The following is a 9,561-nucleotide window of genomic DNA, read 5'->3' on the forward strand; positions in this document are numbered from 1 at the left end:
CAGCCAACAAAGTACAGTGGAGCCGCCAGGCTCAGCGCTCCTTGCAAAATGATTGGTCAAAGTTTTTCCGACTGCCTGATAAAGCGTCAGCTCCGACATAAATCAATCGGGCGAGGGGGCTGCGCTCTCGCTGTCATCCGTCCGCACCGCATTCCATATCGAGGATGGATTGTTTTATGCTGATGCAATGTGCTATCACGTCAGGGCTCCGGCGGCCACGTAACCTCAGCCCGAGCTGCCGGCTGCCCGGTCCCCCCTCCCGCTGCAGGAAGGGGGGCAGTTCTCGACATGGGGCGGCGGGGGCGGAGGAGAGGCGGAGGGAAGCGGCGGGCTGCCTCGGGAGGGACGCAGGCTGTGGAGCCCTCTCCCCAGGCGGGTCGGGGAGGGAGGGAGAGCAAGGGCGGAGGGAGGGAGAGAGCCCCAGCCCGGGGAGCAGCCACAGAGGCCCCAGAGGATACTGGAAGAGGAGGTGGTCCTGTCCCCCGCAACACACACCTCCACCTCCACCCCGCAGGCCCTCATTTCCTCTTCTCTGTCCCCTTGACAGAAGATGTTTATTAAACAACAGCAGCAGCAGCAGCAATCCACAGGAGATGAAGTAAAAGGATGAGGGGGAAAGTTGGGGATTTTAGGACGTTGTCCGCTTTGGAGGGGGCTCTCTGTGCACTATCTGTAGAGATTTACATGACTGGGAGCTTCCCTGGACCCCTCAGTAGCTGAGGGAGGAGGAGAGAGGTGAAAAAAATGGCTGAGTGTCCAAGAATCTACTGTTTGTCCTGAAATTAGAAACTGCTTGAGGTTAAAGGGATCCATCAGGCCCCGGAAACGTGAGCCTAGGAAACAGTTTAATACAAGGAACCAGAGCGCCTTTACATTTATTGGGCCTTTCTGACTCTGGCCAGAAGGATGGATTTAAGATGGTGGTGGTGAGGTGGGGGCAGTGGGGGAGGGGGGGAATAGCCATTTCTCCTTTTCTCCACTGAATAACCACCCAGGCCCCTAAAATTGCCCTGATGAAGGAGCTGAATAGGAGAAAGGGTTAAGGACAATTCCCTGAAGTGTCACCAGAGTAGAGGCCTGGGAAAGGATCCCCAGTCAGCAAGGGAAGGGGTCCCAAGTTATCTCCCCTTCCATCCAAAGAGGAAGGAGCCTGGGCTGAGTTTTCAGCCCTCCTGTACCGCTCCTCTCACCCAGGGCTCCTGCTCTAGAGACTTCCAAACACCGATATAGGGGCCAGTGTGGACAGCGAGCCCATGGTCAGTCTCTTCCCCTCGCTGCCTTACCCCATGCAGACTGCCTCACTGGAACTTCCAAATAGCCTTTTTTATATATATCTACTCTGTGGCCCTGGGTAGGGACCCCCGGGGCCCACTGACTGGCTTCCTCACTCCTCTGGCAGCCCCTGCTCCTCAGCTTCTGCCCTGGTTGCAGTCGCCTCTCCTGGCACTTGGGGAGGTGTGACCCTTGGACAGACCCAGTTCTCCTGGGGTTGGGTTCAGGGGTAGATTGGAAAGGATTTCTCGGCAACTCTCTGACTCTGCATCTTAATAAGGTAGGCTGCCCTCAGTCTGGTCCTTTTAGCAAAAGTGGGGCCTCTCTAACTTGAGGCTGTATCTTTTTGGCCACCTACCCCTCTGCCTTGTAGAAGGCTGCGGATCACCTCCCACACAGGCACACACTCCCACCCGCTTTTCTTTCCAAATGAAGCCATCTCGTGTCATTACATGTGAAATACGAGGGTGAAGCGCCATATTTCTTCACATTATGGCGATTTCAAAATGATTTTTTAAAGATCAATGCCGGGGCCCAGCCGGTCCCCTCCTTTCCCACCCCTGCTCTCCAAGGGTGACAGCCCGGCAGATCCGTAACCAAACAGCATGAAGATCTGCCTTTTCCATAGGACCCAAGTGGGGAAACAAAAATCCGATGCAAATTCTTCCAAGTAGCGGTTGGATGCTTGGGAAAGTCGAGGGAGCTTCCCGGACTCACCAGCGAAAAAGCTGGGCGCTGAGCGAATGAATCACAGTTAAGGCAAAGCACCTGTTCTCAATTTGCCAGCCCTATGAAGTCTGCTGTTGGCTTTACCTGTCATAAATATACTCTTCAAGAAAAAAGATTCCCTCCCCCGCCATAAATAATGGCTTTATGAAGCATGGCAGGCTGAGTATATTATTTCTGTAGTATATAAATTAGGCCCTAAAAGGACATGTGTACTATGGACTGGGGATTTTTTATTTATGGAAAAGTCAGTGCTGGGCTGTCCTTAAGACCCAAGCAAAGCAGGCACTGGGCTCTGACTGCTGTCTTCCTGGTTCCCCTTCCCTCCCCTGCCCTGACTTTGCAGCTGCCTCTCTGCAACGAGAGGAGTCAAGAGGGCCACTCAGTTTAGGGAAGAAGTTAGAGGAAGAAGAATATTTGGGCTGATGGCTTGTGTTCTCCAAGGGTGAATTCTCCCAGCAGACAAGATTTGGGTTTGTGGGTTGCTATCTGCCTGAGGAGTTGCCCTTTATTCCGTGGTGGCTCCTGAGTGCTGGGTGAGGAGGGGACTCAGGCCTCTTTTCTGGGATCGGAACTTAGCCTTTGCTCATGAAGAAGCTGGAGAGTGGAGACGATTTTAAAATGACAGGTTTTGGAGGTCTTGGTCTTCTCAAGGAGCAATGACTCTAGAGGAAAGAGAATGAACTGGCCCCTAAGCCCTGTAGTCTGCATCCCAGCTCTTTGCCCTCCAGGTAAATGCGCCAAGCAAGGAGTGCCACCTCAGCCAAGCTTTCTAGAAAGCACTGCTGCTCCAAACTGGAGTTCAACTCCAGCTCAAGCAAATGATTAAAGGGTCAGCTGAGAGCCTGTGGACTCCTTCCCACCAAAAAAGTCTTGTTTTCTCCCCAGACAATGGTACCCACCATGAAAGAGGATAGCAAACAGGATTGTGGCCCCTGGAGCCCAGCTTCCAAAGACACTTAATAGAGGGGTTGCTTCAGTGGGGGTCACTTTATCCTAAGTGAGTGAAACTGCTCCATACCCCACCCCCAATCCTAAACAGAAAGAAGGAAAACCCTGCCTTCCCTTGCAGCCTTTTGCCATTCCCTGCACTGGAGCCTTGTCTGAACACAGCTGGGGCCAGTAGCTGGTAGCTTGGAGAAGGGCAAGCAGGGAAAAGCAGCAGCTCCCGGCCACACTGGGGCCCAGAGCAGCCAACAGTGAGGCCGAGGTTTGAAGAGCAGAGGCCGACCCGCCGGTGAGTGCCTGCGCTGTGGGAGTGACTTTTGGAAGGGTCCTTGTCAGTAAGAAGAGAGATAAAATCTAGAGGAAGGGAAGGGAATGGGAGAAGAAAGAAAAACAGTAAGTGAGAATGGGGAAAAATAGTTTGTTTTTAATTAATAAGCTTAGCTGAAATGTATGCATGTTTTATGTAAATAGATGTGTGTGTCCTATATGTATATTTCAAATCAATATTTCCATACGGGGAACCCAGTGTGCAAATGCACTGTGCTCCATACTGTGTATAGAATATGTAATAAATAAATCTGCCCAACTATGAAACTTGATGTGCTTGGGCATTCGTGTATGCAGGATCTAATCGTGCGTATGTGGATGCATGCATAACCCCTGTGAGTGATGGAGGTTTACGATTCTGCTCATGTAAGAAGATCAGTTGCCCAAAAGCTTGTGTGTACATTTTTATAACCATCACACACCTATGGAAAAGCAAAAGCTTGGGTATTTGTGTACTTGAATTATGGCTATAAAATATTAGCTAATTCGGATGTTGTACTTGAAAATCTGTCCCTTAACTTGATATTCAAGCAAAATATACAGCGTATCCTCAAACAAATGCATATGACTTAACACTAGATAGATTCTACGACAACTTCTTTCCAAAATGTTTCTCTGGAAGGTAAAAGAAATGCTTCAAATTGGCCCAGAAGAGGTTATGAAATTTTGTGACTTCTTTGTTGGACCATAAAATCCTTCACTGTGCTTCTTACCCAAGACCACAGGGACGGTGTGCATTGTGTGATGCTTATTTCATGATAGCGATGGGTGCGGGGGTGGAGGCACTGTTACTTATGAGCACATGTGTCTCACAGAATGATAAAGAAGCGGTGGACAGAGATGAGCCGAGCGTGAAAGTGACTGTGGAGGTCAAGCAAAAGCACTACTGTGTACAACAAAATTAGAAAAGTCCCCAAATCTATGTCCTCAAGCACTAGAGGTATTTCTTCTGACTCCAGATCATAGTCCAGACCCACTCTGGGAAAGAGTGAGGCATGAGGACACTTGCCCCAGTGGGAAAGGGCACAAGATCCCAGAATCTTTACCCTTTATGCAAAACGGCCTCCAAAACAGGTATCACATTGAATCTGCACACTCGGGTTCAAACCTCGGTGCTTCCATACCCCCCAAGTGGGGATCTTAATAGTGAAGTAACAAAATCTTCTACCAAACCTCCCTCCCAGGATGTCAGAGGTGAAAGGAAAGCCTGAGAGGTCAGTGGCCCAAGCCGACCTCAGGAATCTTCTTACCAACTCTCAGCCATCAAGGATATCCAAGGCAGTGGGGGTGGCTGACTCCTTGGGAGGGGGCATCCAGGAGGCCAAACGGGGTGGGCGGCAGGCAGGCCGAAAGGAGGCGAGCAGGTAGAAGGTTATTACGAAATTGCTTCCATAAAACCTGTGGCTGTTGTAAAACTCCGCTTTCCAAAGACTTTATTTCCTCCTTTCTCTCTAACATTCCCCTTTTTTCTTTTTACAGCACTTTTCCTGGGAGGGGGCGGCCAAGGGACGCCCGGGATGGAAGACAGTCAGGCTCTGAGTGGCTGGGCAGGTTTCTGAGAGGCCCAGGGAGAAGTGAGATAAGGCTGCAGGGACGTGCCAGGCCATCTCCACCCAGACCAGAGGATGAGAAACTGTCAAGGGACAGAGTTGTTGGCCTTTGCTTATCAGGACAGTGGGTTGAAGGTTGTATTTCCCCTAGGCTAGGGGTGGGTGTCCCTAATGCCCCTCTGCTCTAGCAGAAGCCCCTGGCCCTCCAAGTCAGCCTGGCGCCGAAGCCCCATCCGGTCCGGCCTCTTTCCTGGGCCCTTTTGCACATTTCCTCTGCCTCAAGCAGGCGGGCTGGGGGGGTGGGGGAGTTTGGGAACAAAAGTTAGCTTATGCTTTGGAAAGTCCCCCTTCTTCCACCAGCACTTCTAGTTATTCCTTTCCTGGCCACAGGACCAGCAGCCTTAAGAGGACCGAGGTCAGAGAGGGTATCACAGTCTCACCCTGTCCAACCCCTGTTTCCATCCTTTGTCACTGCATCAGTTGGGGTTGAACTGTCCAACAACCTGGGATCCCCATTAGCTTGCAAGTCAGGCCCCTCTCCAAGGGGGTGGCACTCAGGACCTATGTGTACCCCCAGCCCAGCCCAAGGCCAGTGGGAAGCTCTGGCCACTGGGGTGGGTGGTGAGGAAAAAGTCATCTGAGGGATTAGGAAAGGAAGGACTTTTTTGACCTATTTCTGTAGGTCCGGTCCCATAGGGAGCCTTCGACAGGACACTGAGGGCTTCAGACTAAGAGTGCAAGAGCTCTAGATGTTTCCCTTTCAGAATGAAACCTACTGAGCCCTCTTCAAGGACCTGAAGCTTCCCCTGAGGTGGAGCACCAACCCCCAAAGAGTTACAAAAACCTCAAGAACCCCCCTGTGTTTCTTTTGAAATCAAATATTTGTGAAGTTGGGGAGACTTTCTCTGGAAAGTTCTGGATGTAGGTGAGAGCTCAGAGACCCTAAGGCTGGAAGCTTGGAGCTCTGACTGCCATCTTTGGGTTGGGCTGAACAGCTCAACAGGGCCAGGGAGGTGGCTTGGGAGAGCTGACTGCTCCTCATCCCCCTTTCCCTCCTAACACACACACACACACACACACACACACACACACACACTTCCCAGATCTTTTCTGGGAAACATTCTTGTTGCTCCTGGATGAAGGACCTCAAACCTCTTCCCCATTTTGCAAGGTTGATCCTCCAGTCCTGATTCTGCTCCCCTCCCCCCACTCCTCCAGCAAAGCGAGGAGCAGTAACTGCCGTGAATCCAGTGGTTTAATGTTGTTGTGTTCAGAAACCCAGGCCCAACAACATGAAACTACCTAATTCACTCAGCAGTTCCAGTTCAAGCTCTAGGTCAAGGGCTCACTGGGGGCAAACCTTGTGGCCGTATTTTGTTGGCCAAAAAGCAGCTTAACTTCATTTTCCTCCACCTCTTCCCCAAGAGAAGAACACAGTTGCTACTAAACAACACATCGGAAGAACTGAACCCAGGACTCTAGGCAAAACCATTTTGTAGCCGGTCCTGACAGCTCAGATTGCAGAGACATTTGCTCCCTTCCAGTAGCCCTGGCCAGAGACGACCCTAGGCACAGGCACAAGCCTGGGGAGGGCCTCTTTGATATACCTGCTCAGTCTCTGCCTCTCAGCCCAGCTGGAGGTCTCCACAGATAAAAAGAATTCTCAACTTCAAACCGATACAAAGGTGCATCTACACTCAGCACCCCGCTAGCCCCTGCGTTCCGACTCACCTAGCTTCCCAGTGTAGCTCTGAGAGGCCAGATCTTCAAGTCCTACACATCCCCCAGTTTTGAGACTGGGGCGCAGACAGGAGAGTGGGGCAAGAGTGCCGAGAAAGTGCCGGAGAGAAAGGTGGAAAAGCAGAGTATCAGAAAGTATCGGGAATTCTAGGAACTAACAGAGGAAGAATGGGATTTGGAGGGGAAAGCCGGTTGATCTGAACAGTTGCTGTGAAGGCACCCTGCCCAAAATGTCCCAGGGCCCTAGCTCTGCAGAGGCCGAGCTGCTCCAGGTAAGACAATTCATTCCGAATCTTCGCAGAATAAGGACTAAGAGGCTAAGGACTGTGATTGGGACGCAGAGAACAAATTTGCTTCCTCCTTCCTGACCTTGGGTCTGGGTCCTTGGCCCCCTAACGTGCCGACTCCTCACCCATGCCTCTCCAGACACCCGTCTGGTCACAGGTACTCACGCCCACACCCGCACCCATCCCAGAACCGCGGCTGTGCAGGCCGAGGGCGGCGGCGGACTTACCTGGGCGGCGGCGGTGCCGGCCGTGCACCGCCGTCGGAAGGTGCGGAGCCAGCGGCTGCAGCCCAGTCCAGGCTCCCGCCCGCCCTCGCCCCGAAGCGAGGGTCCGAGTGGCCACGTGTCCGGCAGGGAAGTCCGAGGTAGCGAGGGAGTCCGCCTGGCCGCCCGCTCCCCCTCCCGGGTATAAATCTTGGGGACCGGAAATACAATAAAACTTCACCGTGTTGATGAACTTCAAACAGTTTACATCCCCTCCTGTCCTGAAAAGAAAGACGTCCGGGGGCGGATTAAAAGGAAGGGGAAACAAATTTACGAGCGGCAGAAGCACCCGCCTCGGCCCCTTTCTTTGCCCTCACACTTTGTCCGCGTGGAGAGAAGCAGCCCCGGTCCCCGGGCCTTGGCCTCCGCCGAACCGGCCGCCAGGCGCGCTCTTCTTTCGGAGGAGTCCACGCTGACCCAGCCCGCGCCGGGCAGAGACTGGAAGCCGCCGCCTACACGGAAAATCCACAGAACCCCGCGCACACCCTACGATCGGCTTGGCTCGCCGGGCTTGGGATGAGGTTCCCGGATCCTCGCCAAAGCAGAGCTGGGTTCCCTGGCGCTTCCTTGTGAAAGCCCAGGCTCTCCCAACCACGCCCCGTGGCCTCCATTTTTTTCATCTTTCCGCTGAAAGCGGGTTTTTTCTTTTCTTTCTTTCTTTTTTTTTTCAGACTTTTTTTCTTCAGAGTCCCGCTGTGTCACCCAGGATGGGGTGCAGTGGCAGGATCTCCGCTCACTGCAACCTCCGCCTCCCGGGTTCCAGCGATTCTCCTGCCTCAGCCTCCCAAGTAGCTGGAACTACAGGCGCCCGCCACCACGCCCTGCTAATTTTTGTATTTTTAGTAGAGACGGGGTTTCACGATGTTGGCCAGGCTGATCTCGAACTCCTGACCTCGTGATCCGCCCTCCTCGGCCTCCCAAAGTGCTGGGATTACAGGCGTAAGCCACCGCGCCCGGCCCAAGGGTGTTTTGTTTTTGTTTAACTTTACTTTTCTCTTTCCTTTTCCGTTTCTAGCAACCAGACCTTTGCCCAGCCCTGCGTGTTTATTGCCGGGTACTTGCTGGAAGGGGGCAGAAGATAAGACTCGGGGTGACTCCCAAGGCCTGAAGGGGGCTGAGTGGGCCGGGGGCTCTCAGAGGATAAACCCTAGGGATTGGTCGGTCTTCCTCGGAGTGGCAGTGAGAGCCACGCTGCGTGGCGGAGCTCCACCACCGTCTCCTCATCTCTTTAAAGCCTCAAAATCAAATAAAACCACTACTACCGAGGCCTCAAGTTTCCACAGTTTTTGCCTGCTCTGAACCATTTACTTTGTTCAAAACTTCGTGGAATCCAAATTCTCTACTAGGCCTCCGAACCAAAATGAAGGAAAATCCCGTTTCATCTTGGGCTTCAGAGAACTGGGAGCGAAGTGATTGACGTCCTGCTCCTTTTGTCTGCTCCAGGGGCCTGGTTAGGTGCCTTTCTGGATGGGAGAGCAAAAGGTTCTCCATCCTGCCTCACAGTTATTCACCCCAAAACACCGCGAGTTCAGTTTTGAGACACAATGGATAGCTAAGATTAGCTCAGGCTGAGGCAGAGTGTTCAGGTACAGTAGTGAGGTCCAGCTGCAGGTCCAGGAGGGGGTTTAGTGCACTGAAAGCATCCACCTTCCCATAGATACACACATAGATAACCCCACTCCCCAACCCCAAGAAAAGGCACCAAAGTGCTGCTGGATATTTTTAAAATCTGATAAAAAAAAGAAACGGGCAGGGAAAATACTAGGCAGTACAGGTTTTGAATTTTCTGAAGGGCTAACTCCGCTGCAGGCAATCCCACTCTGCCCCAGCTCTCCAGAGGTGGGTGGTGGTTTGGGGGCAGTGCCCTCTGGCCCCTTCCCAGCACCAAGAGGGAGGAAGTGGGGAGCTCTTTAACAGCTGGAGGACAGGAAGTATCTTATTTCTGGCCAACATTCATATTCCAGGATTTGCATGGGGAGGCCCCTCCAACCTCTCTCATTTGCTCTTTATCATGTTATATTTTTATTCAAAATACTGAGATGGCAGCTACTGGCTGTCACTCCTTCTATCAGGATTTCCCTCTGGGAGGAGGGCTGGACTGAGGGGCCAGCAGTTTCCAGACCATTCAAGAGTGTTATTACCCATCCCCTACCAGGCACCTGGTGGGGGCCCGACCGTGTGCTGGTTCCCAGCCTGTTGCTGGCCTGGGTCGCTGTGGCTCCCTGGCTGAGAAAAGGAGATGGAAATCTTTTATAGTCTTAGACTCTTTGGAAAAACTGAAGAGACTATAGCCCTATGATGATGCACCTGCACGCCCATATGTTTTGCATACATTTCCAGGGGCTTTGTGGCTTCCTCCTACCCCCATCCCAAGAACCTAGGCCATGGATTCCAGTTAAAAAAATAAAATTCTCTGTATGGTGCCAAAGGACACCCCAAAGCCGTTCC

This window comes from Colobus angolensis, unplaced genomic scaffold (genome assembly GCF_000951035.1).
Source record: "Colobus angolensis palliatus isolate OR3802 unplaced genomic scaffold, Cang.pa_1.0 Scaffold50, whole genome shotgun sequence".
NCBI lineage: Eukaryota > Metazoa > Chordata > Mammalia > Primates > Cercopithecidae > Colobus > Colobus angolensis.